A 25,722-nucleotide genomic window follows, 5' to 3' on the forward strand; every position below is an offset into this window, starting at 1 on the left:
CACACATAAGGAAGTAATTAACAATCAGTTCTTTGAGAAAGCTAGCCTTATAGCATTTGCTGATTTCCATGGTGCAAATATTTTCTTCAGGCTTTCAACACTAAGTCACTAAGGGCCATGTTGGGAGAGAGAAACAAGCAGATGGGCTCAGTAGGCCCCCAGTTCAGTACTGCAGAGATGTACACAGCTTCCTCCTCCTACAGGCACAGAGCCCAGGGATCTTCAAAGGCAGACCAACCCTCTGGGTACTGAGACTGCAGCTCATGGCCTCCAACCCACTGGGCAGGTGGGCTGGCCTTGCTGTCACTGTTGCCTTTCCTGTCCACTAGAGTATTTCAGGAGGCAGTCGGGCTTCTTGACCCATAAAACAGGAGGCAAATCAACAAAGCGAAGCCACTGGTGGTGAGGTTGCAGGTGGTGGTTAGCAAGGACATTCCCACTACCTTCAACTGTGGGGGGCCCTAATGTTTTGCAAAAGAGTAGATAAAATCAGTGAAGTCAGCAAATACAATCATTAAAATTGTTAAGCATAGATGGGGAGAGATTTGATAAATATCTTATTTTAAATTTCTGATGTTTTCATCTTTCTTTTTTCCTTTTTTGTAAGATTTATTTATTTTTATTGGAAAGTCTGATTTACAGAGAGATGGCAATACACAGAGAAAGATCTTCCTTTCATTGTTTCACTCCCCAAGTGGCCCCAACAGCTGGAGCTGGGGTGATCTGGTAGCCCTGAGGCTCTTCCAGGTCTGCCATGTGGGTGCAGGGTCCCAAGGCTTTGGGCCGTCCTCTACTGCTTTCCTAGGCCACAAGCAGGGAGCTGGAAGGGAAGTGGAGCAGCTGAGACTTGAACTGGCACATAAATTGGATCCTGGCACACGCAAGACAAGTACCCCATACCATGCTGGGCCCAGATAAACATCATCTTAATAAGAGTAATTGTAAGCACCAGGGAGGAATTCATTTGAGGTTTTTAGAAAGATTTACATATGTGTTTGCTTGTTTGAAAGACAGGGACATGGATAGGAAAGAGATCCTCCATCTGCTAGTTCACTGTCTAAATATCTACATGTTTTTGGGATGGGCAGACGAAAGTCAGGAGCCCAGTCCTCCATCTAATTCCATCTGGCTATGTCTGTTGCCTTCCTAGGCACATTGACACTGACCTAGACTGGAAGCATAGCAGCAGGGGCACTAACTGGGCACCGATGCAGGCTGCGGAAGTGGTGGCACACCAGCCCCCGTAAAAGATTCATTTCTCAAGTTCACCATTGATTTTGCTTTCAAATTCTGAAGTAATCATGAGGGAAGTGAACATTTGTCCCGGAGGTCATGACATAGTGGTTTGACATTTTGTTTTCTAAGAGAAAAGGAAATATGGTTGTTTTATCAGTACCCCTATTTAAGTCTCAGTGCTAAGATTTCAGAGGCATTACTGAGATTGTTTCATTCTCTGCCTTTCCTTGCTTCCATCCAGATGTGGTGTTCTTTCTCTTCCTTCTTGTACTTATCTGAACAATCTACTCTAAGAATGGCTTTTAGTCAGAGGCACAGGAATGCAAACCCCATTTCCATCAGGGAGTAGCTATGTCAGCTTGAACATCTGCTTCCCACACGCCTCAGCTCAAGGATAGTGTGGTGCCTGCTTCATGCGGTTGATGCAAGGATTCAGTAGGATTTTCTGTATATTCATATGCATATACATATACTCAAACCACAGGAACCAGAAACACAGGAAGCACTCACAATTCATTGCTTTCTCTCTTCAAATTTTTTAAGATTTATTTATTTTTATTTGAAAGATAAATATTTACAGAGAGAATAAGAGATACAGAGAGGTCTTCCATCTGCTGGTTCACTCCCCATATGGCAGCTTGGGCCATCTCTGATGTTCTCCCAGGCTATTAACAGAGAGCCGGATTAGAAGTGGAGCATCTGAGACACAAACTGGCACCTATAAGCAATGCCAGTGCTAACAGGCAGAGGCTTAGCTTCTGACCCCTTCTCTTTTTTTAAATAAAATATACGTATGTGTGTGTGTGTGTGTGTACTCCAAATGCAAAGAGACAGACAGAAAGAAACTTTTGTCTGCTAGTTCAGTCCCCCAAATTTCTACACGCCACAACAGTCAGGCTGGGCAAGGTGAAAACCACGAGCCATGAACACAAGCCATGACTGGGTACAAGCATTTAGGCTATCATCAGCTGTTTTCCAGATGCCTTAATAGGGAGGTGGATCAAAAGCAGAATTTCTGGGACTTGAGCTGACAGTCTAAGATGCGGGTGGTGCAAATGGCAGTGTAACCAACTGTGCCACACTGCTGGCTTCCTGTTGCTCTTTCTACCCCTGCACACTGCCTCCCAGCAACGACTGGCAACAGGAACAGCGCGTTTAGCACACTGCTTACTCATCGGAACCTCCTGTAAGAAGAGCAAGCAGAGGTCCTCAGCAGGCACGCTTGCCCTTTGTGATTGTTTTTTATGATCATGATTGCAAGCGTTAATTAATTACCACTTATTTGCCATCCTAGGCACTTCTTCACCATCCTAGGGTGTCTGGGAAGTGAGGCCGGAGCCGGAGTTCTTGGTTTGAAGGGTTTATGGTTATGCAGTTAAAAAGTAACTTATACACTCTGTGAGCAAGGGTGTATACTTATCTCTATCTGCCCCAGTGTCTGGCATACAGCACCCAAGGAGTTATCCTGTTGGATAAAACAGTAAAATGGAATTTTCTTTGCAGGTATTGGGTGGAGTGCTATGATCTCCATGAGGACACTTAACAAACCCACCAGCTGAGAAAGTGGTTGGAAACTGAAGGAAGAAAGTCAATGTTGGATGGAAAGCAGGGGCACCCTCCATGGTCCTGAGATACATGCCAGCCTCTTTATTTACAGAAGCAAACAAAGGAGCATGGTTTGCTGACCCCTGGAGTTTTGACCCTTGAGAGATGGAGATAATGATAACAATACAGAAACATCAGCTCACATGTGCGTGAGACATACTATGAACTTGGCACTGTTCTAAAGTCTAATTACCCATTAAATCCTCATGACAACCCTAGGAAGAAGACCCTGCTATGACCTGCATTTACAGGTCAAGAAACTGAGACCTGGAAAAATGGGAGAAAATGCCTAAGAGAACACATATCCTAACCGCCTGAAAAATAGCAGTCCCTACCCAGGACTGGCCCCCTGGGGACCTACAGATGCAGCCTCCACCTTCAAGCTGCTGTAGGCAGGGCCCCAAGTTCCACAAGCCTTCATCTCCATTTACAAAGACAGAGTTGCCTCTGGGAAAAGATTCCCAAGCTATGGAGATCTTCAAATCCTTTGGAAAGCTTGTTGAAGTGCAGACTCCTGAGCCTGAAGTTTGGGGATTGTGACTCAGGTCAGCAGGTGAGACCCAGAAATCTGCAATTTTTCTTTCTTTCCTTTTTTTTTTTTTAAGATTTACATATCTTTACTGGAATGGCAGAGTTACAGAAAGGAGGATATATATAAAGAAAGATCTTCCATCTGCTGGTTTACCCCCCGCAAGTGGTCACAAAAGCTGGAACTGAGCTGATCCAAAGCAGGAGCCAGGAACCTCCTCTGGATCTCCCACACAGGTGCAGGGTCCCAAGGCTGTCTGCTGTCCTCCACTGCTTTTCCAGGTGACGAGCAGGGGACTTGTGGAGGGAAGTGGAGCAGCCAGGACTTAAACCTACATCCATATGGGATCCCAGCACTTGCAAGGTGAAGATTTAGCCACTAAGCCATTGCGCTGGGTCCTACAATTTTTCTAAGCCCTGTGACTCTGCTACCAATATGCTGTAGGTTATACTTGGAGGAACAGCACTCCAAGGAATTACAGGTAACCATATGTTTGTATGCTTCTTGTTATTATTGGATAGCTTTCTTCAGTTTGCTTTTTTTAATATGAAAATAAAAGTTCAAAAAAATCCTCCAGTTTCCTGTTGGAGACACAGCCAACTTTAAGAATCAGAGAAATGATCACATGGAATTCACTATAAAATGGCTCCAGGGTGAGGTGGGTTATCCAATATGGAACATGTGAGGCACACTGGCATGGTTGGCATTTTTGCCTTGTGTTGTACAAAGACCAGTCCCAGGGGGGGTGGAGGGCAGTTGGACTGGTGAAGGGACTTCTCACTCACCGGGGCCCTGATCTTCTTCCTAAGCTCCCCTCCAGCTCTAGGTAGCATCCAGTTGATGGGGGTTCTGCTCCTTCTCCTTTGTAGGACCCAACACCCACATTGTTGCCCTTCTATGGTGCGGGGAAGAATCAGACAAACTGTTCGTTTCATTCTTTTTCTTTTCACTGATCTTCCTGTTTATTGAACCTTCACATTGCAGCAACTTCGACATTAACTGAACTGAGAGCTATAAGGTTGCCCTGGGATTACAAGGATTTTTAACTCCAGCAGATGATTAAAATGAGCACAGCCTATGAGGCTCAGTCAGACCACAGCACCTTGAAGGAAAGCAGAGGAGAGCCATTGGGTGAAGGCAAGAAGCAATTGGGTCAGGCTTCTTTTTTTTCCTACTGCCTCTGAAGTTGGAGTACCACCAAACGCTTAAATAGATTAAGTAGCAAAAGAGATATTTCATTGGTCATCTGAGAATTCTTGGCTCCTAAAGGATTTAAGGACAGAACCAGTGTTAGTCATAGAGAATAGTGTCGAGCCTACAGGCTGAGGGTGAGGCAGACACACAGATGGAATTTTCTCAAAAAGAGATGGTGTTTGACAAAGAATGGGGTCAAGGTCTTTTAATGGAAGCAAGATGCTGGGGAGTCATGCATGACACTGATCTACAGACCAGAAGTCTCTGCCCTTTTAGAAAACAAATAGGATTTGTAATACCATTTCCCTTCAAAAACCACAAAATTGGTTTTGGCACAGCTGATTGTTTTGTGCTAGTGCTCAACAGCTCTGTCCAGGGCCAACTGTATTATCTGCTGCTTTCACAGCAACTTGGCTTGTGTGCGGAGTACACATAATTGAGAATTGTCAGGGTCACTGATCCAAGTTAACACTCCAAAAAAGGAGGCCTCCTGAAGTAGAAGGTTTATATTCGCAAGTCGAGGTTTTAGGTGTAAGTTCACATTTTGATTGCCAACTGTTGGAGGGGAAAGACCAGAGTGGCAGCCACTTTGTAAACTAATGCCACATGTCATGCGCTAACAATGACAGCTTTGCACCAACATGCAAGTAAAAATAGTGGCCACTGATGAGTCAACAGCAAGAAATGAAGAAAGCTAGCCACACTTCAGTTTTGCAGTGCATTTGTGGGCATAGCAGTTTACTGACCTCAAATGGCATTTCTTAGTGAAATAATGATTTTTATAACTAAATGGCATATTAGCACTTATTACAAGACTAGCACTGCATGAAGTGTTTTACATAGGCTATCTCACTTATTCTCAAAACAATCATGTAGGGTTTAAGGTTTTGCCCTCATGTTACGAAAGACAGTGCTTGGAGAACATAAAGTACATTTCCCAGAGCCCGAAAGTATCAAATTAGAGACATTAGTTAATAATGTGTTTCTCTCTGAGGACAGTCTACCTTTTTTCCTTTCATTCTTTCTTTCATTCTTGTTTTTTTATTTTCTGTAAGATTGATTTATTTTTAGAGTCAGAATCACATAGCGAGAGATGCCACAACACCAGTCTCAAGTCACCACTTTAAGTTGATTAGCTAGGCTGATCACACATATCACTGTATGTGTTTCTCATCTTTGTCCATGCATTCATCTGTAGTGTTTTACTGAGTGCCTTCTCTGCGTGAGGCATTATGTTCAGCACTTGGTCAAGCAGACCCTGTCCCTGCCCTCACAGAACCTAGAGAGAGGTTCACAGAGGTACCCATCAACATTTCAGTGGATCCCAAAATAAAGATAAATCAGCAAGCATATAAATGAGCATGGAAATGTGACCTGGAATAATTACAGGTCACTGTGAAATTCTACTCAGCAATAAAACATTGAACTACTGATATGCTGGGGCAGATATCAAAATCATTAAGCTTGGAGACCAGACACAAAGCCATATGCTGTGCAATTCCACATATCTAAAACATCATTAAAGCCAGATCTGTACTAGCAGAGTCCAGACCCTCAGTTTCCAGGAGTCAGAAGCTCGAGGGGAAAGTAGATTGTTAATTAAAAAAAATACCTGTAATCTGAGGGGTGGTGGGAAATGGTCAATATCTTGATGGTGTTGGTGATTACACACCAGATATCTGTTAAAATCCATGGATTTCTACACTTGAAATTGGCAAATTCTGGTGCCAGGTACACTCCAATAAGGCTGACTTTGAAAAATTAGAAACAGGGTCCATGTTGTGGCAAAGCAAGTAAAGCCACCACCTGCAACACGAACACCCCAAATGGATGAAAGTTCCAGTCCTGGCTTCTCTGCTTCCAATGGCCTAGGAAGATCACAGAAGTTGATCCACATATTTGGGCCTCTGTATCCACAAAGGAGACCTGAAGGAAGCTCTGGGAACTGAAACAGCAAATGCAAGTTCTCACTCTCTATAATAGTTTCAAATAAGTAAATAAATATTTAAGAAATTACAAATCCTGGGGGTCACAACCCGAGTATTCCCTGCCTACTTACTAGGTAACAGGGGGCAAAACATTGAGTCCATGAGTTAAAGTGCGTGCTTAAATATTCCCTAATGAACTCTGTAGTCCCTCCTAGTTCCAGGTTAAAAGGATTTCAAATGGGCAAGTGAAAAATTTAACAACAGGAGGGGGCTTCCAACAGTTCATGAAAAATGGGCTTAGAAGATAAACACTATTTATTGTGCTACTTATAAAACAGGTACCATTTTTGGTGTGCCAAAATGTTTTTATAATACACGTTTTCCCATGACCTTCTCAAGGCACCCTTGTCCATGTGAGAATCTCCAAATACATGGTATGAGAAAACAAACTGTCCTTGATTTGGAACAATATCTGAACAAAAATTATCTTCTATTTTAATTCCATTTTCCACTTTTTAAGATCCTCATCAAAATGTGACTTGTTATTTTTTCACAATGAAAACTATCCCATCCCACTTCTCAGAGGCCTCAAGTGACTTCAATTTCACAGGTTTCATAACATTTTGGTTTTTGATCTTGGAAGAAGGGCAGCCTCAGAGGCCAGGCCAGGCCTTCGGAGTCCTGAGCCCAGATGCTTTAGAAAAAAGATCCATCTGCTCTGGATTTGGACCATCAAGTGGCTAAGCAGATGGAAACAACATCTTTTGAAGCTTTTTGCCAACGACCACACATCCCTCAGTAATTAATAAGTCCATGTCCCCTGGGAGGCTGGAGGCAGAGGGCAAGCGTCCGAGCCTGCTTATGGAACAAAATGAACCACGGAGGGTTTGCTTTGTGGTTAGAGAAGCTCCTTGATTCTCATCCAACGATTAGCTCCTTGGTACTGGCTGTTTTTCTGAAGAAGCAAAACATATGTTTTCCTCAATTCTGAAAGCAGTTCTGTCACCAATTTGTATTTGATTCTATTTGTGTTGTGGTTCAATAGGCCACCAGCTTCAAAGCTATTCGTGCTAAGACAGAACATGAGCAGCACAGGTAATCCATCTTGACGTACTGACCAGCCAGACAGGATCTGATGTGGTACCAACAGGCACTTGATCCCGCACAGAATGCTCAGGGGAAAACTTTGAGTAACTTTGCATGTTGCTTGTTCTCAGGACCTTTACACTGAACTTTTTTTTTTCTGAGAGGTCAGCCTCTTCTTTTCCTGGATCAGGGAAAATTCATCCATCAGATGAGAACATGTTCGTTATGGAATATTTCTAGAATTTTAAAATATTTCTTCTTAATAAAAAAAAATTAAAAACGAAAAATCACCCAGAGTGCCACTGTTGGAAAATGGTTTGTTTTCCTTCCATTTTTAATTATGTATATGCATTTAATTAATAATTAATAATACTTCTCTGCTTAGACTTTGGCTGCTAGAGCTTTCAAGGCATTGGAATGTTACTATCTGCGAATGACCCTTCCCCAGAGTCTCATCGGTGCTCAATCCTCACCCAGCAGACTTTGAACAATGTGAAGCTCCACCAAAAATACTGTGGGCCCTTGAAGGGCTTAACTTTCAAAAAGATCTGATTTTCAATTTATTTAAAAGGCAGACAACTTCTATCCTCTGGTTCACTCCCCAGAAGCTGGTGACAGGCAGGGATGGGCCAGCCCAAAGCCAGGAGCTCAGAACTCATTCCCTTGTGGATTGGAAAGACCCAGTGCTTAACCCATATGGCTCAACTTTTGAACAATAACTCAAAATTCATAGTTACTGAATGTAGAAAACTGGAAACCACATTAGGAAACTGTTTAATTACATCTTGCTGCTTCAAAATAACCACTACTAACATCTTGATGTATGCCCTGGATTTTACTCCGTATGCCTATTTTTCTTCATATGAGTGTACTAGTTATATTAGGCTTATATTATACCTGTGTTTCCCATTCGACTACCCGCTTTTCAATGGTATCCTATAAGTCCACCCAATGGATAGGCTGACTTCAACTCTCCAAATCTGTGCAACAAAGGCAGAGGTGGCTCCCGGGTAATCTTGCTTATCACAGGCAATACTGCAGTAAATACCCTTGCACTTGTAATCATATGTACATCAGGTTATTGCCTTCTTGGAACAAATTCCAAATAGAATTGCTGAGTCAAAAGATACAGAGGTTTTTTTAAAAAAAATATTTAAAAATGTATATAGCAAAGGCAGACAAGTCTCCCATCTTTGAAAACATTTTACAGAAAGGTACAGGTAGTTTGAACCTCTTTAACCAACCAAAGACTCTAAGAATCAATTTCTTAACAGGAAAACAATAATGAAATAAATAAATATTATTCATACATACTATATGTAGCATATATAATATTATATATAGTTTGGGGTTTACAAAAGGTAATGAAACAGTAAGGAATGTTTGGACTGACAAGAACAAGGTAGTTGGTTTCTTTTATTTGGTAGATGTTTTGATGTCAGTGGTTACAGCAGGACGTAAGTTTCCTTTGGTAAGCTCCTCAAATAAAATGGTGGTTAGGAACATGATACATGTGGCAGATCTCTTAAGGGGAGAAGAAGTCAGCTTTTGTTATCTATATTCCACAGCTGGAATTCAGCACCATGATAGTACTTCATCTGCATTAAAACTTTTGGCACTGGGTGAACTGGCTTGTGACTCCTGCACAAGTCAGCTGTTGAAGCCCTCATCTCTAATGTGGCTGTGTTTGCAAGTGGGGCATCCAAGGAAGTAATCAAGGTTCACTGAGGTCGGAAAGGTAAACATTGGTCTGATAAGAATATGTCCTTATGGGAAATGTTGCCCTGCCCTCTGCTCTTTTTTTGTTCCCCACAGGAGAGGTGAGAAGGAGGTATGATCTACAAGCTGGGAAGGGAAGACAGCCCTCACCAGACACAGAATTGGCCCACACCTTCACCTGTACTGCCCCATCTCAACACCTGAAGGAAACAAACATCTGCATTTAAAGCAATGAGTCTGTGGTGCTTGGTCATAAAAGTCTCATCAGACTAACCCAACTGGAGTATCACCATATCATCTACATTACAGATGAGAAAACTTTGCAAAGGCCTAGTCATGTACACAAGGCCATACAGCTATAGCCAACTGTTAAGCTCGCCTCTGTCTGCTACCACAGACTCTGCTCCACCTGTCTTATTCTCCTGACTCTAGAAGGAGGAAATACTGAAAACTTCCTTTCAAGCATGTTTGAGAGACTGTTCAAGTCTTTTAGGTCTCAAGATGTGTCCTTTATTGGCTGACTCAGGTCCTGAAAAATCCTGCACCAAAGAGTCTGCCCACTATCCACTTCCTTTTATTGGGATGCCCTACAAAATTCTGAATCCCAGTTTTACTTTTTAAAAAATTTTACTTTGAGAAGTAGAGATACAAGGAAATTTTTAATTTCCTGGTTAGCTCTCCCAATCCCACAACAGTTGGGCTGAGCAGGCCTAAGCCAGAGCCAGTAACCCGGGCCGGGTGTCCCGTTTGGGTGGCAGAAGTCGTAGCACTTGGGCCATCACTGCTGCATGAAGAGCAAGCTCCGGGCAGAAGTGGAGCTGAGACTCAAAACCAGACATTCTGCAAGGGGAAGCACGCATCTCCAGCTACACCTGCAGGGCTGCACCAAGCACCCACCAGGAGAGTATTAACTGGTCTCATCATCTAAACTGGATAAGGAGACCAAAGAGACCTAGCCAGTTGCCTAGCGTTCTATGCATAATGGAATAATGTTATAAAGAAACATCAATCAAGCAAACTGGAATCAGTAAATAGACATAATGGAAAATAAATCTGAGCATTTTATAATGTAGAGATGCTTAATCATGTTAGAACTGGAAAGACAACATTATTGATTGGCAAAATGAAGACGGAGAAGAACCAATACTCCTTTATACTCTGGACTTGTCGTTGAGTCTTAGCAATACTTGCAAGCCATTAGAGAAAGCCAGGAGTTTTCTTTAATCTCCTTGTTATCAGTTAAGCATTTATACAGAACACACACACACACACACACAGTTTCAGGTCATGTCGCACATTTAGTCTTGAATTGGGTTCCTGTTTTTCAGTTCTGATTCTCTGGCTGTTGCAAACATTTGAGGACTGAACTAGCAGGTGGGAAACCTGCGCGCGCGCTCTCTCTCTCTCTCTCTCTCTCTCTCTTTCTCTTTCTCTTTCTCTCTTCTCTGCTCACATAAATAAATTAAACAACAATGTCTCAAGAATATAGAACAGGGCCTGGCATGGTGGCCATAGCAGCTAATGCCCTCATCTTGAACAAGTCAGGATCCCATATGGGTGCCGGTTCTAATCCCGGCAGCTCCACTTCCCATCCAGCTCCCTGCTTGTGGCCTGGGAAAGCAGTTGAGGACGGCCCAATGCATTGGGACCCTGCACCCGCATGGGAGACCCAGAAGAGCTCCTGGCTCCTGGCTTTGGATCGGCACAGCTCTGGCTGTTGCGGTCACTTGGAGAGTGAATCATCGGACGGAAGATCTTCCTCTCTGACTCTCCTCCTTTCTATATATATATCTGACTTTGCAATAACAATAAATAAATCTTTAAAAATAATTTTAAAAAAGAATATTGAACAGTAGAGCATTATCAAAATTTTTACATTTCCGTATTTCATGTACGTTTATCTTGGTGCATGTTCTTGCCCAGCTTTTATGGACATTCAACGGGGTTAATACTGTCTTAATGAAGATCTTAAATTCTTAGCAGATTTTAGAATGTATACAATTTGAGGACAGATCACTGAAGTTTGTGCTTGGTTGTTTATCTATAAAGTAATATTAACCTTGATGATGACATCATCAAATTATAAGGTTTTGTGTTGTCTTGAACATATTAATGTTTTATTTCACTTCATAAGCTGTATCTAGGTAACCAGCACATACATTAGTAAGGGCTACTTTGTTTAGACTGCTTACTATTCCTGGTTAATCTATCATCGTGTGTTCCACAAGAGGGCGCCAACTTTCTAGAAAACTGAACATTGTACCTGTTTTATCTCAGAATTCATTCTTTTACATTTCAGCAAGCTCTTGAGCAGAAACCTACTAGCACTTGGAGCCTATTCAAATATTTTAAAAGATAATTGCTAGTACCAGTTGCTTTTAGTATTTGTTTTAAAACTCTCTCCAGTAGAGGGTGAGCGTGGTGAGATAGCAAGCTAATGCCTGTTGCACCAGCATCCCATGTGTTGCTTTCAATGTGAAACTTGCATGCAGCTGGATTTGAGCTTCTGCTCAAGGATGGAGAACCATCAGTTCCTTAACTTAGCAGCTTCCTGCTTAACAGCCTTGCTTGCTAATTAGATATGTGTGGTCTATGTCAGAAGTTTTATGAATGTTAACTTATAGAGTATGAAAATGATATGAAATACTAGTTAAATTAAAAATGCTATTATTAAGCAGACATTTCTTGCTGAAAAATCAGTACTTGGGATATGTATTAACTATCAATTATCATTACATAGTTTTAGAAGGAAATGTGATATTACTAAAGGATCCAGTTTTTTTTAAAATCTGGAAATGTTTTATTTTGAGATTTTCATCAAATAGAACAAGGGTAATCATATATAAATAATGTGCCTGCATCATATTTTTTAATGATAAACGGTGACTTCAGCAAAATAACTCTGTTGAGTCAAATATTTCAACAAAATTTCTTTTTGGTCCAGTTCCTGACACACACATACACACACACGCAAAGTTTTAGAAAGCAAACAGGTCCTTTTGAGCAAAGATTCTTCTAACCATAGATAATAATTAACACAAAGAACCACATTTAAGGACTTTAGGTAAACTTTGGTGGGGTTTGGTGAGGGAGGTTGTGCTAATGGTCAAAGTTAGTAGGAGTAAAAGGGGAAAAAATGAGCTGGAGGATTTAACGGATAAAGGGAAGGGAATAAACTATGGCAGGGACCCTGGTAGGTGGTCAGGACGTCAGAACCCAGGGAGCAGCTGCCGGGTAAACCGCGAGAAGGAACCACATCACAGGACAGTCAAAGCAGCCAGCTGGCCAGATAAGAGGTGTTAGGGACATCACCTACACAAAAGGCTTTCCACAGACCATAGTAGAAAGAGATGGGCTTCTGACAACGGTTCAGACGGCCTTGAGAAAAGTGATTGATATTTCTGAGCTTCAGCTTTAAAATGAGGACAGGGCCCAGCACGGTGGCCATAGCGGTTACAGTCCTTGCCTTGAACAAGTCAGGATCCGATATGGGCACTGGTTCTAATCCCGGCAGCCCCGCTTCCCATCCAGCTCCCTGCTTGTGGCCTGGGAAAGCAGTCAAGGATGGCCCAACGCTTTGGGTTCCTGCAGCAGTGTGGGAGACCCAGAAGAGCGCCTGACTCCTCTCTTTAGATCGGCACAGCTCAGGCTGTTGCGGTCACTTGGGGAATGAATTAGCGGATGGAAGATCTCTGTCTCTCTTCCTCTCTATCTGTATCTGACTTTGCAATAAAAAAATTAATAAATCTTTAAAAATGAGGACAATGTCTTTCTGTATTGCACAATTTTGTGAGAAATGCATATAAAGATACACATGGTGGGAATTGTAGAACTAGGACCTTCAGCATCACTACCATCATTCTCCCTCCTCTCCTCCTTATCATCATTTTTATCTTTATTAACACATATTGTTCTCCTTCTAAGGCTTGATGGTGAGAGTCCTTCATTGGATGGATGCAGCCAAAGACTTTTAATGTCTTCCTATGCATGGCAATTAAATTATAAATGAAATTCTTATAAAGTTAATTGGCATCTCCCCAATGATCAAGAAATTTCATTCCTAGGTGTTTACTAAAGAAAATGAAAATATGCATAACAAAAGCAGCATGTGTGGAGCTCAGGCATTTAACACAGTGGTTAAGATACCCACATTCTCAGAGAAGAACCTGAGGTCAATACCCAGCCCTGGCTCCTTCCCAGGGCAGACCGTGGCTGGCAGCCATCCGGGGTGGCTCAAGTGAGTGACAACCCGCTTCACTGACAGCTGCTAGGAGCATCTGCAGCATGAAAAAGCAGACAGGAGCTCGCTCTATTTCTCTCTCACTTTCTCCTCTGTCATCGCCTCCACCACCCATTGCCTCCCAAATACATAAAGGAACAATTTTTAAAAGGCATAAGTTTGGATACTGGGTATCAAATCAGAGTGAGATCAAAAGAATAGCACTCAGTGTTAACACAGCATGGTTGGGAGGTTACAAGCACAATCACCTAGTGTGTATTTTGTGAACAATAGAAGAAAAGAATTCCTTTCCAAGAAAAGGAGCTCTCAATTACCTTGATTTGAATAGAAAACATTTTATATGTGTATGAAAATTGCACTGTAGCCCATATACATATATGTGCAATTATTAATTTTTTAAAAATCACAGACAGGGGGAAAGACATTCCCTGTAGCTTTAATAGTTAAGGCTTCAATTGGAAGTGACCTAAATTTTGAACAAGTGGTAAACTGATCAACTGTGATGTACGCATCCAGGGAATAAGGCTACTGACATAATCCATGGTATGTAAATCTCAAAAACTTTATACTGCGTGAAAGAAGCCAGACACAAGAATACGTCCTAATGACTTCCTTACACCAGAAAATCCCAGCAGAGGAAACAGGGAAGACCTGTGTTGTGCAGAGAAGGGCTAGCAAGTGGCGCTGGGGAACTCTCAGGGGCAGTGAGCATATTCTGGTCCTGTTTGGGATGTGGATTTCAATGCAGGCACCCAGTAAGCTGTTCACACAGCTTTGTACATTAGATACATATAAATTCTACTCAAATGCCATGTTCATTCTTTGGCTAAATAAGACCAAATGGATAAGTTCTGATCTGTAACTAGACAGAAAGAGCTCACAAGGCAAAGCTGAACTACTGAGATCCAGTGAAGAGTAACACAGACAGACATGCTTTCCCTGGTAAACAGACAGAAGCGTATAGTGATGAATAAAGCAAGAGCAGCTTTCCAGAAGGGTGGACACATCTGTGGCTATTCAGAAACATAGTCAGCTGACAGGGGCCACATCAGCTAACGGGTTCTGTCTGTGAAAGCTGCATTGTCACCAACAGGGTTGATAGGGTACATCCTGCGCCTCTGTCTGTTCTCCCTACAGCTCTGCTGCCTTCCCTCTAAAAGTACATCCAGAGTTTGGCCACTTGGCACAACCTTCACTGTGACCCAAGCCAGTCTTCTCCAGCCTGGTTATAGCAACAGTTTCAGTTGAATCCTGTTTTTATTATCTTTGCTTCCCAAACTTTGTTTTCAACACAGTAGCTGGAAGATCTAGCTAAGATTCCCCAGTAATTTTCTATGAACCTTGAAGCAAAATGCTGGCAACTCACCTAGGTCTATAGGAACCTGCTACTTGCCACCACTATGACATCATTTCTGATCCAGAGGCACTCCTCATCTCTTCAGGATCCAGGATCAGTGTGGTTCTAACTGTAGCTTCAGTGATCTCAATTTGTCCTAAGTACTGGGTTTTGTACTGAAGACACCCTATACCAGGGATTACCCTCCTTTCAGCCTCTGCCTCCCATTTCATTTTGGTCACTATTCAAACGGCCCCTCCTGGTAGAGATCTCCCTTGACTCCCTTTAAATAGTGCGCCCAATGACCACCTTTTCTATTAACCCATTAATGTTTAATGTCATGTGTCAACTGGACTGGGTCATGCTATTCCCAGATATTTTGTCAAACACTGTTCTGAGTATTTCTGGGAGGCTGTTCTTTAATGAGATGAACGTATAAACTAGTGGATTACATGAAGTAGATTGGCCTCTCTAATTGGGTGGCAGGGGAGGGGTATGGCCTTGTCCAATCAGATGAAAGTCTGAGTGGAACCAAAGCATGATGCTTTGAGGTGTCTGCCAAACGGCTTTGTAACTGCAACATTGGCATTTCCTGCTTCTACAATCAACTGCCAGCTTTCAGATTCAAACCAGGACAGTAACTTTGCAGGTTTTGGACTTGTCCCTTCTGGTTCCTTTTGAGCCAAGGCACTACATATGGTCATGCATCACCGAATGATGGGGCATGTCTGGAGAAATGTTTCATTGGCTCATATGAACATCACACAGTGTACTTGCAAAAACCTAGGCAGCATGGGCTGCTAACCAACTGGGACTCAGACACGATATCACCTATTACTCCTAAGGCCACACTGAAAGAAACAATACAAGATTAAATCAAGAATACCAGAAAATATCGCACACAAGAGGTACAATAAATGCAATGTATGAGATGGATGCTGATTCACTGTATTACTTTGTGAGAGACTTGATATTTACAAAAAAGATTATGCTGTAAAGCAATGAAAGCATAGTGTATTTATTAAGTAAACTAGTAGCATGGTCATTTACTTTCATGATTAAATGTATTATTCACTGCAACTTTCAAAGCTATACTTTTATACAAGTTGCCACACAGTAGGCTTGTTTACAATAAAACCAGCACAGTCTTGGCAGTAATGCCTGACAGTGATTATCACGAGTGAGGGCTGTGATGTTACTGGGCTATAGCGAGTTTTGGTCTCTTTATAATATTATGGAATCACAATCATATACATGCTTCATTGTTGACCAAGATGCCATTGTATAGTTTGTGACCTATACATTTTTGTAGGTGTTTCATAGAACTTTATATCTATATTCTATGTGTTTCATAAAACTCTGATATCTATTTTTTCTCAAAGCACTTATTACCTTCTGACATAACATTCATTTATTTACTGCCTGTCCACCTCACCTTAGTTCCTGAGAGCTGAGACTTTGCCTCATTCTCTGTTGTTAAGTACCAGCACATAATAAGTGTTCAGTAAGCAACCACTGAGTGAATTGTATCCAAGCACCTTCTTCTGTTTGAAAGTTTGCTTAAGAATACATAAAAGACTTTCTTTAAACACGTACAGCTAGATGAATGTTTTTCTACTTCACACATGAGAATCACTAAAGAATTTTAACATATTTGATCTCAAGCTTTTAAAACATGATTCTCAGAAGTAGTCTACATTGAGCAGAGTGAGTGGTACAGAGGCCTGGGTAGACTTCTGAAGTCCCAAAGCTCAGTTGTGGAGCCAACCACTGTCATTGTGCCGACCACTACTCTGGGCTTTGGCACTCAGATCTCAATGCCAGTCCTGCAAGGAGAGATGAGACAACTCACAGTTAAGAAGTTTAGAGAAGCTAAGAAATGCTTCCAAGGCTCAATAAACATTTCTGATGCATCTCACTTGTGATCCCAAGCTTTTAAGCACTGGGCAGTGTTGCCTCCTGGGGCAACTCTCATTGAGTTCCTCCAGCAGCTTCCTAGTGGGTCTGCATTCATGCCCTGCTATGCTACGTTGGTGATGCTACTAGGTCACACTCAATCCTACTGAAGCCCAGTGGAGGCTTCTCCGTACTCTCAGGATAGCGTCTAAAAATCATATCAGGGGTCTTTGCAATGGCTTCATCTACTCCCCAGAGCTACTCCTACAATCACCACCTCCCTCATCTAACACACATACATACACACACACACACACACACACACACACACAATGCTCTAGTCTTGTAGAACTTGCTTTGGTCTCTCTGATTCCTCACACATTCCCTTAGGTCCATGACTTTACAAAGCTCTTCTCCAGCCTGGAGTGTGCTCTCCCCTCTTCTGCTATTTGACTTCAGCCTATGCTTATCTTCTTCATCAGACCACATTTCCTCCAAGAGGCCTTCCTGATATTTATAGACTAAACTCCAAGTAAGGGATCCCGAGAACACTGGTCTCTTCTTTGACAGCCCATCCTTCCCCTTCTTTGATTGCCTAATTGCCTGCTTTCACAGTTGGGCAAGACCTAATCTGTTTTGCTTATGTTAGGACAAATACCCAGCACTCAGCATAGTGCTTGGCATATGATGCATGCTTAACATGTGCTTATACAGTGATTAACTGAATAAAAGAATAACGAAGAATTGATTGTCAACTCTTTTTTGGTTTGCTTATTTATACAAATGGGAAGGAGGGGAAGAAAGAAAAGGAGAGGGAGGGAGAGAGAGTGAGAGACAGAGAGGTCTTCCTTCACTTCCCAAACAATCACAGCAGCCACACACTGACCAAACCAATGCTGCAGGCCAGAAACTACATCTGGGTCTTATACATGGGTGGTGGGGACTCAAGAACTTCATCTACTGCATCTTAGCATATTAGCAAGGAGTTGGATTGGAAGCACTGCATGATGCAATGCAAATATTTCAAGTAGTGGCTTAACCCACTGCACCACAACACCCACCCTGGATTATCTATTATAAAAAAAAAACCTCTGCTATGTATGTTAAATGGCTAAGAGGGCAAATGTATACAGTCAGGAAGTAGCTCATTGGTTGTCAGTGACTGAGAAAGAGCACAGGTTTCTAAGGGGTGATAGTAACATTCTGAAACTGGAGTGTGGCAGTGGTCACGCAACTATGTAGATTTGTCTAAAATCATTCACTTGTCGCAATGAAAATGAGAGCTATTATGGCATGTAAATTATATCTTAGTAAATTTTTCTTTCTTTCTTTTCTTTTTTTTTTGTTTTTTTGTTTTTTTTTTTGTTTTGTTTTGTTTTACAAACTAAAAATCCACTTGGTCTGTGATAGTTCCTTTGCCAATCAATCCTGGAGACTTCTCTGGTGGCAGGAAAGACACTCAAAAATTTCATTCAGCTTGACATTTCTCTAAAAACAGAAACATTCAGGGCCTGGCACAATAGCATTGCAGCTAAAGTCCTCACCTTGAATGCACCAGGATCCCATATGGGCACCAGTTCTAATCCCGGCTGCCCTGCTTCCCATCCAGCTCCCTGCCTGTGGCCTGGGAAAGCAGTTGAGGGTGGCCCAAAGATTTAGGACACTGCACCTGCATGTAAGACCCAGAAGAAACTCCTGGCTCCTGGCTTTGGATCAGCTCAACTCCGGCCGTTGCAGCTACTTGAGGAGTGAAACATCAGGTGGAAGATTTTCCTCTCTGTCTCTCCTCCTCTCTGTATATCTGCCTTTCCAATAAAAATAAATAAATCTTAAAAAAAAAACCAGAAACATTCAAACCTCAAATTGAGGCTTTTCAGTATAAGATAGCTTCTACTTTAGGTCTTTAAAGATCTGCAATTGTCAAGTTTCATGTCAGCTGCAAAGGAGGCCACATCACCTGGCTTAAGAAGGCCCCACTGAGCATTAACATGGAAATATCTGTGATTCAAGCTGCTTGGAGACTAGCAAAATGTACACCTGTGATGGATGAACCCAATGCCCCCTGCATCATTGAGCCAGTGGTGGGAAGCCAACTTAAAAAGGCAAAGCAAGCTTTCCTTTCTAAACACGTCATGCAAGATTGCTAAATAATCACGTGGCAGTTGGGAGGTTGAAAGTCTCTGATCTCTCTTGTGCAATTTTAAGAAGCATCTGGAATTCCCCAGCCCAATAAAGAGGAAGACAATAAAGAACAGGCTGGTTTGGATCTCCTCTCATATCCTGGAGGGCAGCTTTTTCTTGGCCATCTTCCTGTTAAATGAGATAGGACAAGCCAGGTCTTGCCTTGAAGATCTGCACACCAAGTCTGCATGCCCCAAAATAAATTATAGTGATTAATAACCAAGTTCCTTAGAGCACTCAAAGATGGCTGCCCCAAAGTGCTCTGACTCCATGTGATCTGGGACTAGCAACGTTTTGAGACATGATTAGCAAAGCCCACCTCACAGCTTTACTTCAGGGCCATCTCTTGCTGTAATTTTCTCTTCTGTGTGGCAATTACATTGATGATATATGATTGCCCTGTAACTGATAATGTAATTTTATAAGACAGAAGGAACAGCCCTCGGAAGGATGAGTGGTATGGCGGACAAATTACTGAAACACAGACCAACTAACACTATACATCAATTCCATGACAAGTCAGATGCGTAATTAGTCAGTTTCCACTCTGAATACCTGATGGCTCATCTGTATAAATAGGGTCCTTGGTTAGATGAGCTTAAAGGTCCTTATGATTCTGATAATAAGACGAGCAAGTTGTGTGCCAGTTGGTCTAGCAGTTAAGTCAGCTCTTATGCTACCCATTTCCCACACTGAAGAATTTAGGTTCAATTTCCAACTTCTGTCCTGATTCCATCTTCTTATTGGTATGGATGTTTTGGTGATAGCTTGCCATCCTTGTGGGAGATCTAGATTGAATTTTTGGCTCCTGGCCCTGCTTTTACAGGCATTGGGGGAGTGGCCAGTAGATGGACTTACTCTCTCTCGATTTTTCTCACCCTTTGCACTTCTCTCTCCCTCTTTCTCTCCCCACTTTAATAAATAAATAAAACCAAGTATGATGTAGTATTCAAGAGTGCCAGATGCATTTTGTTTGATCTTGAGAGACAGGTGTAGCTATCATCAATGGTGAATGAGAAAGCTGAAGACTAGACAGGTGAACCAAACTGCTTCGGAGCAGAATCGTCTGAATGGGCTCAACTCTATTTACTCTAAACTGAATCCTGAATGCCAATCGCCCAGCAGAGAGTAAGGAAATTCATTTCCTGGGTTTGCAGGCAGCCCAGACATTACCAAAGGCCATTTACCACAGATATGCCTTTAGATGTTCCTCTCATCATTGTGTCGGGAAAACATTTAACATGCAGAAAAATGGAAAGAATTTTGCAGTGGCACTTCTACCTATTTCTAATGAGCTCTTTCCACTTGGTTTCACATGTATCTAACTCTCTGTCTCGCAGTTACCACAACAATTTACATTCTATTTGACAAAAATTGGCTCTAGATAAGCTTTGAGAGAGGTTTCTCCCATCAGGATTTCTCCATCCTCTCTCTCTAGTCATCTTATTCATCAATTCCCACAAGCATCAGGGATTCTAGGAAAGCCTGCCTTGTGAATAATGAAATTGAGATTCACAAAATTAGCAGTTTGCTCCAGGTCACTGAGCTAGCAAGTGCTGGAACACACCTCTGCCTTGGGCCAAATCCTAGGCTTTTAGCATTCTTCTTCAGATGCCTTACTACATAGTATTTGCCCAAAACTTTAGCAGTATGTCATCTAATTGACCTTTCCTTTCTACTGTACCCTCACTCCTGGGAGATTAACATCTTTTATAGGAAAAGAAAAGAAAAATAGCTTATGAGGAGTGTTCATTTATCCAGTGACTCCTCCTATATACCTGTAAAAATTGCTAAATAAAATTTGTATGTTCTTGACTTTTCATTTATGGAAATGTATAGTGATGGAGTACTGGGGTCTAGATGTGGGGGTATAATGCAACATGCATCCCTGCTTCCAAACAAAAGATGGACTCCCAGTGAAACTGTTGGAAATGTGTACACAATGGAATGCTGGACTGTCTGACATTGTCTGTACCAGCAATGTCGGGGCACACTTAAATAAGAGACTGATGGAATTATGACTCCTTGTGAAAGAGTATACTATTGCAGCAACATGGGGAAAACCTGTCAGGGGTGGGAGCTTGGGAAGGTGAAGTCCCAGTCTATGCAAAATTGTACCACAAAATTCAAAAATTCAAAATAAAAATGTAACAAAAAAGTTTTAATGTTCTTCCCCATTTAAAAAAAATATCTCTCAGGGCTAATTCACTATGCTGTGGTCAGAAGTTAAAATAGAGTCAAAGAAGAGGATGAATACATTACATAGTTCTTCTTCCATGGAATTTAATGTTTATATAAGTTTTACATTTATACTTGTGTATACTTGTATGTAATCCAAGCAGGGCCTTTGAATCTTGCTTGGTTTTTTTTTGCCTTGTGTGTATGTGATATTCTTGAACTGGCAGAAGAGGAAGTTTCATCAGGCAAATGAGGGCAGGAGGGGGCACTCATGTGATAAGAGTATTGCTTGTTTTGTTCCATGTGTCTCTCATGATTTAAGCTTAGTTGTCATCAACCTGTCAGTTAGGCTAATTAAAGTAGACACATTTCCTTAACCTGAGTGGGGAGAGGAGTGTTGGTAACCAAAAATACTCTAAATGCTCCAAAAGTCAGTCTCTGCTTTCATTCTAGGCTCTTTCAGCCCTTGATTTCACTTGAACAAGGATGTGCCTATTGTTTGAAAGCCGTAATGCTCTAGGTTGGGAAGCTTTTGCTCTGAATATGCTTACGTGGTTTGTCATCTGGGCCCTTTGATCACTTGGTGAAGCTACAGATCTGTGTCTGAGGAAATGTTTTCAAAAAAAATAAGATGTAAATGATTACAAAGGTTACCAATTTTATTAAAATGCCATTATCAACATATTAACATAACAATTTGTGACATACTGTTTTTGCTTATTAATACATTTAATAAGTAGACTTAGGAATAATTCCAATGGAAACCATAATTTTCAGCTTGTCACGTGTACAAATTAGATTTCAAGCTAGCTAAAATATCATGTAAATATTTCATAATCTGAGACACCATGTTTTGAAATATTAATGACAATAAAATATAACACGAATACATCTGAAAGACTTTTTGCTGCAATGTCACAAGAACTGCTAAGACATCTTAAATCAAATCTTAAACTGCAAAAAGTCAGTGCTTACTTAGAAAAAGGTTCTATTGTTGACCACTGCAACCAGCTCAGTGACTTGAGTTAAAATTAAAACTGTGCCAGTTTCTAAACACTAGGGTTGGAAGAGAGGCCACCCCTAGGGTGCACACAAAGCTATCTTTAACTTCTCAAATACTCCAACTAGGTTCTGGGAGGATTTTTCCTTCCCACAGTTTTAGAAGCATGTAGAAGGCTTGTGGGTGGGAGGTAGGGCTGGGGTCGGGAGCTCCAGAATCCAGCTCCCTGCTAATGCTGGCCAAGGAAGCAGCAGCGATGACGAAGATGATTACGTTCCTAACACCCATGTGAAACACATGGCTAGGCCCTAGGTTTGTTCTCCCACCCCATGTCCCAGCAGTTTTAGGCATTTGGAGAATGAGTCAGCATACAGGAGTGCTTTGCGCACTCTCTCTTTCTCTCTCTCATATAACAAATTGATAAACAACTATAAAATATGAATTTATAGCTAGAAACATTAAGTAGACCTCACAGCAGAACTTGATAGGATGGGCCTTCTCTGAGAAGGCTTCTGGTATGTTCAGACTTGGCAGGAGGGAGGACAGAGGGTTTCTGATAGAGATCAAAGGAAACACAATTCAGGCCTATGGGCAGGGTGGCTCAGGGGGAATGAGGATAGACTGTGAAGCTACATTACTCAAGTCCAAATTCCGACTGTCTCCTGCAAACAGTGTGATCTGAGCAGATTGCCTAATTTTATCAACCCTTGGGTCCTCACTTACACTCTACCTTAAGCAATTACTGAGTGAACAAAGTCACATGCTAAGAACAGGGCTTGGCACATAATGCAGCCATTATTCAGCAGGGAACAGCACTTGGCAGGCATGAGTCATGTACAAAGAGGAGTGTTAGGAACTGAGATTAGGTTAAGGAATTGGATGAGATAACAATTCTATTATTACCTATGATTTTTATTTCTGTGTTACTTCTGTTTCAGAACTGTATTCTCTGAAACTTGAAGGGGCTATTACTTAGGTCAGCAACTAAGATACAGTTTGTGACACCTGTACGACCCCTTAGTGACTAGTAACAACACCTGGTTACTCACTTTCCTAGTCTGTGAAGCACTAAGTGATGTCTCACTTGGATCCCCAGCGCCTACAGGAGAGACTTGGAGTGAATTCTACTCTCCTTGCTTTAGCCTTACACCACCCTGACTGTTCATGGCATTCAGAAAGTGAAAACTGTAGCTCCTTCTATTTCATATTACTCTTTTTTCAAAAAACAAAAGATTTATTTGGGCCCAGCACAGTAACCTACTAGCTAAAGTCCTTGGCTTGTACTTGCAGGCATCCCATGTAGGCACTGGTTTGTGTCTCGAATGCTCCACTTCCCATACAGCTCCCTGCTTGTGGCCTGGGTAAGCAGCTGAGAATTATCCAAAGCCTTGGGACCCTGCACCCATCTGGGAGACCTGAAAGAAGCTCCTGGCTCCTGGCTTCAGAATGGCTCAGCTCCAGCTGTGCAGCCACTTGGGGGGTAAACCAGTGGATTAAAGATCTTTCTATACCTCCTTCTTTCTGTAAATCTGCCTTTCCAATAAAAATAAATAAATCTTCAAAAAAAAGTTCTTCTGACAAGCTTAATAACTATGCTCAGAGACAAAACAATGAATGAATAGAGGAGCTTTGCATTCCAGGATCAACACTGTTTATTTAAAGCACCTGAACTCATTTTGTAGGGCTGACTTACCAAATATCACACACTAGCTGACTTGAACCAGAAACCCATTGTTTCACAGTTCTGTTGATTACAAATTCAAAATCAAGGTATCAGTAAGTTTGATTCCTTCAGAAGATACAGAGGAATCTGATACAGACCTCTCTGCTTAGTGATAATGGTCATCTTCTTGTCTGTTCACATCATCTTCCCACTGTACATGTCTCTTTTTATAAAGACACCAATCACATTCCATCAGGTCTACTCTACTTCAGTAGGACTCTCCCCTTACCTTAAGCAGCTACACCTACAATGACTCAATTTCCTAGTAAGGTCACATTCTGAAGAACTGAAGATAAGGACATCAACATATAAATTTTGACGGGATACAATTCAATACATAATGGCTTCCATTTCTCCTTTTAAAGCCTAGACAAAGCCATCGTTTAATATTTTGATCCTAATGCTTCATTTTCTTTTTTTCTTGAAGCTTTTTTAAATTTTATTTTTGATATTGTTTAAGTAGTTGATAAGGATACACTTCCATACAGGCCTTCGATTAGGATGGGGAGGGTTGAGGTGTGCAGGAAGGTGGAGGAAACAAATGTTTCAGTTCTTTTTATTCTCTTGGTATGCTGGTGGGGAAGAGGAGGAGGCTGCTCCTTGCTGTAAAACTACATCAGCACCCAGGAATGGATGATAGTCATTTGATGTTGCCTTAGAGACTCAATATGGGGAAGAATGTCCTGTGGGTGTTGCCTGAGTGGTTTTGATAGTTCTGAGACATTGTCAACTTTATTGCACCAGGGTTGAGAAAATTCTTTCCAAGTACTATGGGTTGACTAAGTCCATTGAAGTTTTCATTTATAGACCCAGACACTTGCTATAAAGCATAGCCAGGAGTGTTGTCCAACCTATTCTGCTCTCCATCATCTGACAAAGCCCTCAATGTCTTCTACTGACCTAGATGAGCTGATTGTCATGCTCCCCTGTGTATTTGGGCATGCTGTCCATTACACAGGTATCAGCAACTGAGGAGGCCCAGTTCCAATACATGCTCTCCAAAGTTAGACCACATATCCTGTTATTTTCCCTGTAACCAGAATTTGACTCCAGTGATCTGATTGTGGAGTCCCCCAAGAAGCCTCACCTGGTGTGACCTCAGACTTGACTTGTGTGTGCCAGCTAGTTCAGTGTCAGGCCTTGTTTGTCACCTGCACCAGCCAACACAGATACTGTTAGCTACAGCTCCTGGTCAGTTCTGCCCCAAGCTCAGCTCTCACTCAAACTGATGGGTGCTGCAGCCTACCCAGCTCAGTCCACCACAGACCTGATCTTCCCATACACCAAGAGGTACTGTGGTCTAGTCAGGGTGACCTCCAGTAACCTTACCTTGCCCACCCAATGCCTTTTTTTGTGTGTGCTGATATGTGTTTCAGTCTATATCCCATCTGGCTGTCATGCACACCCATGAGTGCTGCAGCTTAGCTCAGCTGACCCACATCTAGACCTTACCCACATGTATGCTGAGGGATGCTGCCACTTTCACCATCCTGGCCCACCTCTAGCCCTGGCCCTCTTGCTCACCAGCAGAAGTTACAGCCCAGTAGAGAAATGCTCAGGCCTACTCCAAGTCCCAGATCTTGCACCTGCCAGTGGGTACTGCAGTTCAGACCGACATGATCTGCACCCTGTCCCTGTACTTTCAGGCTGATGCGATAGCTTAGCCTTGCTGGCCCACATCCATTCTGGTTCTTTCTCGTGCCAATGAATATGACAGCCTAACCCAGCCTGGCCTACCTCCAGACCCAGACCAAATGCCAGTGACAGATACTGAAGCCCTTCTTGGAACAGCCCATCCTCAGTCCCAGTTCTCTTACTCACCAATGGAAGCAGCAGCCCTGCAGGAGAATCCCTGAGGTTCCACTATCAGA

The sequence above is a fragment of the Ochotona princeps genome, chromosome 1 (assembly GCF_030435755.1).
Source record: "Ochotona princeps isolate mOchPri1 chromosome 1, mOchPri1.hap1, whole genome shotgun sequence".
NCBI classification, from domain to species: domain Eukaryota; kingdom Metazoa; phylum Chordata; class Mammalia; order Lagomorpha; family Ochotonidae; genus Ochotona; species Ochotona princeps.